This window comes from Mus caroli, chromosome 2, assembly GCF_900094665.2.
Source record: "Mus caroli chromosome 2, CAROLI_EIJ_v1.1, whole genome shotgun sequence".
Taxonomy (NCBI): Eukaryota; Metazoa; Chordata; class Mammalia; order Rodentia; family Muridae; genus Mus; species Mus caroli.
Window position 1 is genome coordinate 60,032,527 of NC_034571.1, and position 10,388 is coordinate 60,042,914.

Here is a 10,388-nt window from a genome sequence, read left to right on the forward strand (position 1 = left end):
GAAGGACTGGCAGGAACCAACTGGGATAAAATTCAATGTTAACAACTGGGATAAAAAAATGCTCCACCTAAGGTCCACTTAATCTTAGAAGCCAGGGTCAAGGGCTTTATGTCCTTGCCATATTTCCTATTCTAGTCTATTATATAGTCCACCTTCCCCCTAGGCCATTGTAAATACTTGTGTATGGGTGTAACTCAGCTATCTATAGTTAGGACAAGGAGCATCCGTTATACAGGATGCCAAGCTTCCAGAAGACTAGGTTTCCGTGAACTTTTCACCTTGGGACAGCACCCAGGTTTTTGGGGCCTATTGCGTTTGTCACTACTGGAGTGGATGTAGAAGTGATGACTTCAGCTAAAGTAATGAAAGTGAAGTAGAGAGTAGCCTGGAGCTCTGGCAATAGTAGGTTGGGGACACTTGTGGCTGCATTTTCTGTGAGTGGAGCATTGTCTTCTCATACATGATGTTTGTAAGAATACATCTGTGATAAAGAATGGCAAGTGAGGCTAAAGCTGGGAGGTAAGTAAAGAGGCCACAGAACCTTTTGACTATAATGCTAAATCTTCCCTGTGACAGACATTCCAGGCAAGCTATTCCCCACAGCTCCAAATCTTACATCTCTGTGCTTGTTAGCTTTATTCAACTTGACAGAAACTGAAATCTGGGAGGAGTGAGCCTCAACTGAGTAATTGCCTCCATCAACTTGGCCTCTGGTCATGTCTGTGGATCAGTTTCTCGACTGTCTGATGTGGGTGGGGCCACTGTGACTGTTGCCACTCTTGGACAGGTGGCCCTGGCTTGCATAAGGAAGGTAGCTGAGCAAGCCAGTACGCATCATTCCATCATGGCTTCTGTTTCACTTCTTACCTCCAAGTTTCTGATAAGTTCCTACCTAGATTTCCCTTAGCAATAAACTGTTATGTGGAAACATAAGATGAAATAAATCCTCAAGTTGCTTTTGTCCAGTGTTTTACTGGAGAAACAAGAAACCTAAAACAATTTCCTTCTTTCTGAATTTGAGTAATTTTGTTTACTCCTGAACTGTATTAATTCATTTTTTTTTTAATTCGCGCTAAAGGTGTATGTGGTCATGTCTGTGGGAATAGCAATTCTATTGAGGGAAGGATTTATAATTGTTTCCATCAATCCATGCAGTGGTGATTCATATCATTGCTGTTGCTCATTAAAAATACACCAAATGTACCTTACACTATGGAATACTTTTCAGCTGTGAGATTTGAAGGTAAATGGATATAACCAGAAGAGATGACATTAAGTGAGGTGAGCCAGACCCAGAATGATAAATGTTTTGTGCTCTCATCTGTGGCTCCTAGCTCCAAATCTTCGGATATGAATATATAATGTAGAGTAACTGAAGAAACAGGGAAATAAAAAAGGACTAATGTCCAATGCAGGGTGAGGTGTTGGAGAGAGCAAAGAGAGGAAGCAGCAGTGTACTAATGATCTGAAGTGGAAATTGGGTAAAACAAGAGGGATCTAATTATGGAGGGGAGGGGGAGATTAATATGGAAGGAGAAGATATTAATAGTAAGGTTATCTGGAAAAGTCATAAGGAAACATATACCTATCTATCTAAAAATACCCATAATATATGCAAGTGAATATACATATACAAACACACACACACACACACAGAGAGAGAGAGAGAGAGAGAGAGGAGAGTTTGGATGAAATTTTCCTATCTGATCTGACAATGCTGACAATGCCATAGACTACAAACAGAAAACAAAACAAAACAAAACAAAACAAAAAAACCTAACATCAGGAATGAGAAGGCCTGTTGTGAACTGTTGGTCAGGGATGTCGAAAAGACTCCTGAAATTTTATATGCAATTGCTGTTGTCTTGTTGCCTCCTATTGCTGAAGATTCTATGCACTTCAGACAGAGGGCCCAGGAGACTCATGTTTGAGCTGAACCAAAAGCCTCCTCTGTAGGCATCTATTTTTCTCAACCTACTTTAATACATCTCTTTAGCCTTTCTCAACCTTCCCTCGAGTCCACCACCCACCAGAAGTAGAGGAAAAGGAGGGTTGTTAGGATACGGGCAGAAGTGCGCCTGTTTAGGAAGAGTTCTTTGGGGGCAACTCCAATCTTTGTTGTTCTCAGTACAGTTCACTGGCAAACACCAAACATGAATCAGCCTCTGAAGTCCAGTCCACTTGACAGATAGCACACATGAATCAGCAAGGGAAGTTCAATCCAGAAGAAACCCTGAGTCTCGCCAACCAGCCCGAGTCCTCCTCGGAGGCAGCAAGACGCTGCAGGAACCTCACAAGACGTTCTTTGGTGAGTTTCTCTCTATGAAGTCACCACAAGTGAAGCCCAACAATTCAATGTAAGGTGAAACAAAAAGTGTGTGTCATCAGTGAACACTAGCAAGGTGGAACAAGGCAGACCAATGCTCTAGCTCTCACTGTCTGTAGGGTCATATTTATATTATTTATAATTATCACATATTCTTCCACATGTTTACTTTAGCAAAACATCCTTTTACCTGTGTGGCCCAGCAGAACATCATTTAATATAACTGACTTTCCAAAGAAACCAGATGTTTCCACTTCACTCCTCACTGAGGACTAGATTTCATGGTACCAGAAGGTGCTACTTAAACCAAAGGAGGGAAGCAACCAGGAGTCTTATCCAGCCATGATGCCTATGAACCAAAAGGAAGAACATAGCATGCTAACCCTAAGAATGCTGTAGTGGAATGCATATCTTGGTGATAACCAAGAGATCTGGAACTGGAATTACATCCAATAAGATTAAAACCATGCCTGGTACTGGAGACCTAACCAACCCAGGGCTAGTGTGGCCATGGATCTTGGAAAAGAACCTTCAACTGCTACTTTATTAAACCATTTGTGGGTACAGACAAGTGTAGTTTTCACCCTTAACCAACAAAATTTCTCTTTGCAACAGATGGAGAGCGTTATATAAAACTAGAACTGATTTAAAATGTAGAGTCGTGGAGCTCAGTCCCAACTGATACATCTACAACACAATTCCTTCATACTAGGCTCAGAGGTCATTATAGAAGAGGAGGCAGAAAGACTGTATGAGCCAGAGGAACAGGAGGTGGGCTGTAAGATTGTGTCTCCTTGAAATCAGAGAAGAAACACTCTTGAAGTCTCATCAACATGACTGCTTAAACATGATCCAAATGAGGACAAAAGTAGACATGCCAAAGAGAGAAAGACCACGAGGCCACAAACTTACAGAAATAAATACAAGAAATGGAATTAAGAAATGCAGAGTCAGCAAAATAGTCTTCTACAAGGAAGAGGACACCAATTGGTGATTCAATGCCAAATAATCATCCTTGACAACATACATCCAGGTAGCATTATAGAGACTGAGCAGTGTGTGTGTGTGTGTGTGTGTATGTATCCCTAGGAATACAGTAGTGGCATGCATATCTTGGCTATATAAAATATATGATATGTGTGTACATATTTATATATGCTAAACTTATAAATATATACATACATATATGTGTAATAACAATTTTAAAAAGAGACATGAATCTGAAAGAGAACAAGAGGGAACATGGAAAGAAAGGAAAGGGAGAAATCTTATAATCTCAAAAAATAAAAATTATCTTTAAAAAGGGCATATGCCACTATGACTCACTCAAAAGTAATACAATTTTATTTGTAGAAAATTTTCTTGCTGAGTCTGTGTTGGATTTGTGAATTTCTTTTGACAAATAATAAAATTAAAAAATGAGTTTTTAAAATATATCAAATAGAAGGAATGTTCTCAGAGGAATTAACTAGGAAAAACTGTGGGCATTAAGTGGCAGTAAGTTTGGTGTAGACGGCAATAAGGGGCACCAGGAGAACACTTAGAACTGCAGAATTGTGAACCCATATGCTTCTAGGGTCTCTTTTGAGAGGCTGAGAAATGCCTATTTTCTTTCTGTTTATTGACACATACACAAAGTATTAAAAGATATTTCTGTGTATTCTCTCTCTCTCTCTCTCTCTCTCCTCTTTAGTTTACCTTTAGAATTGGTTTGGTTTTTTGTTTTTTGTTTTTTGTTTTTTTTTTTTTTTTTTACTTTTTATTGGTTCTTTGTGAATTTCACATCATGCACCTCACTCAATCCCACTCATCTCCCCTTCCCTCATACCCACCCTCCACACTTGCAACCTCCTCCCCCAACAGAGAAAAAAACTCACTGTGGAGCTGTGTGAGTTCCCACAGTATATCCTTATGTCCACGTTTCTTTGCTTGCAGATGTTCATTGCTATTGCAATGGTACAAAGGTCTGTTACGAGTCCCCTGGCTTCTGCTACTCAATCAATACTGGAACCTCACTGGACTCCTCTCAGATATCCTGTTGTTGCCCTGTGTCATGGAGATTCTATGGTTTTGGATCAGTACTACCAGTTCACTGGTGTGCTCCAGCAGTTCGTTAATGAGGTAAATGTTGAGGTGAGCCAATTCAAAGTCCTGGATCTGGGCCTGGGAGGTGGAGTGGAAGTTTCCAAATATGTCAGGCAGGTAATGCAGACTCATGTGATGTTTTGCTAAAAGTCAAGACCCCAGGGAGAACATATGATGTTTGGAGAGAGTATAAATAGGACTCAACAGAAAGTGATGGTGCACTTCTTTGGTCTCAAGTCTTAGCTGATCTTTGCTGATCTTCATTGATTTTCATTCATTGAGAGAGGCATGGCAGAGAATTTCTTCTGCCATTCCCTGCCGGTCCTGGTTGCTCCTGCTAACTCTGGCTGATTCTGTGGAGGCTTGGCTGTTTCTGCTGGACCGTGCCTCTGCTGCTGATTTGTGTTTTGTATCCTGACCTTACTAAACTGAACTACTTGTATCCTGACAAACGAAGAAAGAACAACTTCTAAACAGGTCCACATCCCCTTGTCCCATTTACGATCTTTTCTCCCCTACCTTTGGACAGTGGGCTATAAGGTCAAAGCACTTGTGAACCCTTATTAAAAGTAGGTTTTGAAAAATCTAAGCCTATACACACACACACACACACACACACACACACACACACACAGAGAGAGAGAGAGAGAGAGAGAGAGAGAGAGAGAGAGAGAGAGAGAGAGAGAGAGATACTATGATGGTCAGCCCACCTGCTTTCCTGCTGCTCTCTTGCTCTTACACTCTCAGGGCCATCTCACCTGCAAACTCCTGCAACCAGGGTCAGCTCTACCCTACTGACCAGGAGAGGCACAGGGCCTGCTCTCTGAAGTGCTGTAGTAGGTGAGGGGTAAGAACAGCTCTCCTGCATTCAGGTCAGCTCTCTGCAGCTGGTGGTAAGGGATGAAGGGGAGGAGGTTATCTCTTCCCCTAGCTCAGCAAAGATAGAAAGTAACAGACAAATATAACATCCTGACATTGGATGTTAAAATTCAGTTCCTATATATAGGTATAAGATGGAAATAGACCTATGTGAGAGCTTGCATGTGCTCATGTGTATGTGTGTCTCTATACATGGGAGACAAGGGTAAAGCCATGTCTCCCACACTTGTATCCTCAGGACCACTGACCCTCAGCTCCCACAGTGTGCAGGGAGGTGGAAGTGGGAAGGTAGGGAGGGGAGGGTGGAAGTGGAGGGTACTCTCCTGAGTTACTGTAGTTGGCTAGGGCCAGGGTCAGCTCTACTGCTTTCATAACCCTAATGTCAGCTTTCTTCCCTCCAACCCCCAATGTCCAGATGAGGGGTGAGGCCAGTTCTAAACAGCTGGCAGCATCCCAGACCAGGGATGTCCACTGGCTTTTGGTGGTAACTGATCCCCGCTGTTTCAGGGCTAAGGCACTAGATGTGCCCCACCCATGAAAGCACAGGTCAGGACCCTGGCATGGCATTACCTGTTGCATCAGGGTACTCCTCATTACCCCGAAGTCTACAGTTCTGTCTTTCTTCATTGTGCCTACACCCTTCGCTTTCTTTTTCTCTTCCAATTTTTCACCATTTACTTGCTCCTCTAGGTGGCACCTGGGGTCTCTAATTGTTCAGGGTCATGTCAGGAGTGGCCTCGGGAGTATTATGTCTTGCTCATATATTATGTTGCCAGGCAGGGATCCTCTCCAACGTGCTTTGCTCCCTCCTTTTTCCCCCAACACACACACAAGACTGCAGTGCTAGACTTGTGGTTATCTCAGGCTCACTTTTTTTTTTTTCAGTGAATGTTAGGCTACTAATCATTCAGATGTTTATGAACACTGTTATGTTATGAACAGGTCAGAACACTGAACTTAGACATAGCGTCTCTTCTCTCTGCCACCTACTGATGCACATGTGACACAGCAGCCACACCTGCAATACCTTTAGGGGCAGAGCCTACCTTTTCTTTAATAATGCTGTTGGGAACCCCAAAAGACACAGGGAAGGAAAGAAAGTAGTCAGCTGTGGGGATTCACACCTGTGCAGTCCCCAGTAGCCAAGTCTTGCTTTTGCTGGTATCCCCCTTGATCCATAGCTGTGGGGTATCCTAAGTCAGTGGGTAGCTGCTGGTTCAAGGTCTGGTGAATTGGGTAGCCACATGAGGAACTTGCAATGCTTTGAGGGGGCAGCCCATTCCCATGGACTACTGAATATAGTGGAATCTAAAGTAATTATGGTCCTTTATGAACCAGATATCCTGTTTTTTTTTTTTTTTTCAAGCAAGGTAGTTACTACCTTCTTGGCCTCCTTCTCCATTGGGATTTCAATGGCAGCAGCCACTGTGTCTCTCCCTCCTTCCCCTCATTCTTTTTGATATATTGGATATCTAGAAGAAAAGGAGAGTGATTAATAAAACCATCAAAGGATGATCACTGCTTTAGCTCAGTATCATGCAAGGGATGGCAGTACCAATTGGGCTGATGAAGGTACCAAGGCTTTTCTTTAATCAGGGAGCAGAGTGGAAGTGGATAATTGGTTAAGCTAGAGGTGGCTATTGTCAGTGCTATACCACGAGCAATAAACTGATATTCTGGACAGCTTTAAATGTTCTCTGTACCCCGTAACTCCACATGTCTAGGCTAGAATTAGAACAGACATGCAGTGACTAACAGCAAGTCCAGGAGGTACTCACAGAGGTACTCACAGAGGTACTCACAGAGGGCAAGGCAACATGGGTAGTTGGAGCAAGAAAAGCAATGAACAGGAAGAGGCAGCCTGAACCATATAAACGTGAGTCCTGGTCAGTTTTAATTATTGATATTATTTTCAATTTGCAATACCGCTTTTTGCCACATATTTCACTCACTGACAAGGTCCAACACACAGGCATGTAACTACACAAAAAAAAAATTAGCGTGGGTTCCCAACTTGCAAAAATAGAACCTTTGAAAATGTGAAATACTGATTTGGTGAGTTAAACTTAATATGCTGTTATGCTAAGTGTTTTGTGGATAGCCCTGATGCTGTTTATATTTTGATGCTAACGCCCCTCCCTCTCCCACCCCGCTTCTCCAGGAGGCGTGGCCTGGGATGAGGAGTGCGCCCTGTACCCAGGTGACTTCTTGCGAACCTTCCCCTAATGAATAAAGATTTCAAGGAACCAATCACTGGGTGAGGAGTAGGTGGGACTTCCGGGTTGGAGAGAGGAAGCAGGGAGGCAGGAGAAAGGTGCTTTTGGCTGGGAGAGAGATGATGAAGCCAACATGTAGGTAGTGGAGGCCCTTGGATCAGGTGGCGTATCCGTTGGGATCTGCTACCAGAGGATTTAACTTAGAATGGCTTACAAATCAGGATGCTAGTTGTTACGCCCAGTGATTGTGTTACCTACTGATCCTAAACTAAGTATGTGTGGTGTTTTCCTTTACGTGGCGACTCAACTGGGTTCCACAGAGAAAGGTACAGTGGCAAAGCATGGGTTTGCAAGAAGCGCACCCCAAAAAGATGTGAGAATTTGGAAGCATGGGGCTGGCGTGGTAACAACCCGCCATGAGAACTTAGTGAGCTGGGTGGGGAGATTTCGGAGTTCTGGGTCAGAGAGGCTGCTGAGATGAGAACAGGCCGGCCTGCCAGCAGATGCCTTGCCAGCATAGTGTGGATTGCTTTTTTTTTTGTTTTTTGTTTTTTTCGAGACAGGGTTTCTCTGTGTAGCCCTGGCTGTCCTGGAACTCACTTTGTAGACCAGGCTGGCCTCGAACTCAGAAATCCGCCTGCCTCTGCCTCCCGAGTGCTGGGATTAAAGGCGTGCGCCACCACGCCCGGCCGTGGATTGCTTTTAAAAAAAAAAAACTCACGCTACACTAAGTGTCTTCATTGTTATTTATGACTAATTTCTTCATATTGAAAACAATATAGGAAAAGGGCCAATGAAATGGTTCGGAGGATAAAGGCGCTTGCTGCTAAGCCTAATTAATGATCTGAGTTTGATCCTCACATGGTGGAAGTGGAGAACCTCTTCCAGAAAGTTGTCCTCTGATTGCCTTGCACATATTGTGGCAACATCATGCATGTGTGTGTATGTGCGCGCGCGCACACACACACACACACACACACACACACGTAAATAAAGGAGGAAGGAAAAAAGTAAAAGCTGGGAAAATACCAGCATTTTTCATGATATTGTTTGGGGGCGGGCATCAATTTTCCATTTTAATCATTATTATTTTTTTTTCTTATCTGAGTTTCTGTCTCATGGCTGCTACAAACTATTTCCTGGAGGCCAGAGATTCCAAGATGTTTCTAAGACAGTATCACAGGGACCACTTGCCACATAGGCAGCGAGGAGCTAAGGCTGACCTGAAGAAGCAACACTAAACCCTAAGCAAAGTAGGGCTCAGCTTGGATTTGCAATGAGCACTGCTACCTTCTTTATTTTGTGTCCTGTTTAGTAAGCAGCACTTGCCCCATTACAAGAATTTGCAACTCCCTGCTGGCTTGAGAAGGAATGTCCCAGACTCAGTCACATTCCCATGACCTTCCTTCCCTGGGGCCTGTCCAGATGTGGTGGGAAGGACGGGGTGGAAAAAAATTTTTTCATGCTTTATCCTGGCCTGGCTTTACAAATTCCCACTGCAAAGGGAGAAAAATGCTAATTTTTCTTATCATGAAATATGTAAAGCCTATTGAAATAAAATGTAAATTTTTAGAGAGGTTATGGACTTAAAGATTGGACATGTGGAATACTAAGAAGAAAGGACGCCTAAGAGGACAGACGTTTTAAAGTCTGACTATGAAATTCTGTCAGTTTGTGGGGCATAAAGGGTGTTATACTAAGAGTCTATGCATTTTATCTTTAGATAGCTTTGGGGATAACATAAGAGCATTCTGATAAGTTCAATGCTAAGTTATGCCTCTGCTCTCACATAGCGTGATCTATTTTGGTAGAGAGTGAAAACAAATGAGGTTTCTATTCCCCTTTTAACTTGGATGCCCAGTGGCTCTCAGGCATTTAGCTCCTCACTGATTCAATCAGAGGAACAAACAATTACATGTTTTTCTCATTTGCCCTCTTTGATGTACCTTCCTTAGAAGAACCATCATTCCCTCTTAGACGTTGCTTTTTAAAAATGATTTTCTATTTCACAACAAGCTCTGAAATTATTTTTTTCCAGCATCCATTCATGACCTCTCCCTTTTTCTGAGCTTACTTTTCTTATGAACGAGGACAGACTCTTCTTTGTCTAAGACGTCACTGACAACACGTAAGCAAGGCAGCTTATCTCTCCCTCAGTGAGTTCGTGATAATACAATTGCACACTGTCAGGAATCTGGTCTTAATTAACTGTGAAGTTCCCAATACATTTCAGTTATCTGTGGTCCTCCTCATTCAAACAATGGGAAGACCAAGCCTGGGACCAGTTTAGCAGTGGCTTTAGACCATATGCCTGGGCTATCGACCACACAGTATCCCTGGACAGTGGTGAATTGGGTGTTTGTTTTTGTTCTGTTGTTTTGTTATATTCTCAGCCAGTCCAAATGCTGTTTATCTTAGAGAGGAACCTAGAAATTTCATTTCTTGTTTTATTCTCCTTTTATACCCTTTCCCTCACTAATTTTCTCAACCTATTCACCATTTTTCATTCTTCCCAGGCCTCAAGTCCATTTGGTTGAAGTAGTGTCTTTTCCTCTCTGGAGAATCCTCACTATTAAATGAAAAAAACAAAAAACAAAAAACAAAAAACCTGACATTTGTTGTTGTTGTTGTTGAGACAGGGTCTTACTTTGTAGCCCTGGCTAGCCTGCAACTGTGTAGATCAGGCTGGCCTAGAACTCCCAGAGATCCACTTTCCTCTCCCTACTGGGTGTCACCACACTCAGCCCCTTTCTTCACCACACACACACACACACACACACACATGTTCTAACTGTCTTTCTTAAGACTTTTCACAACCTGAGCCCTGCTCTAAGCTATTCAATACTATGTAAAACAGTTAGGAATGGATCACTGCAAAGTTT

At 42.7% G+C, this 10,388-nt stretch overlaps 1 pseudogene; it reads right to left on the reverse strand.

Moving 5' to 3' along the window:
- Nucleotides 1-6,177: 6,177 nt before the first annotated feature.
- LOC115030498 lies at nt 6,178-6,330 on the reverse strand (annotated as a pseudogene).
- Between the last annotated feature and the right edge of the window lie 4,058 nt (nt 6,331-10,388).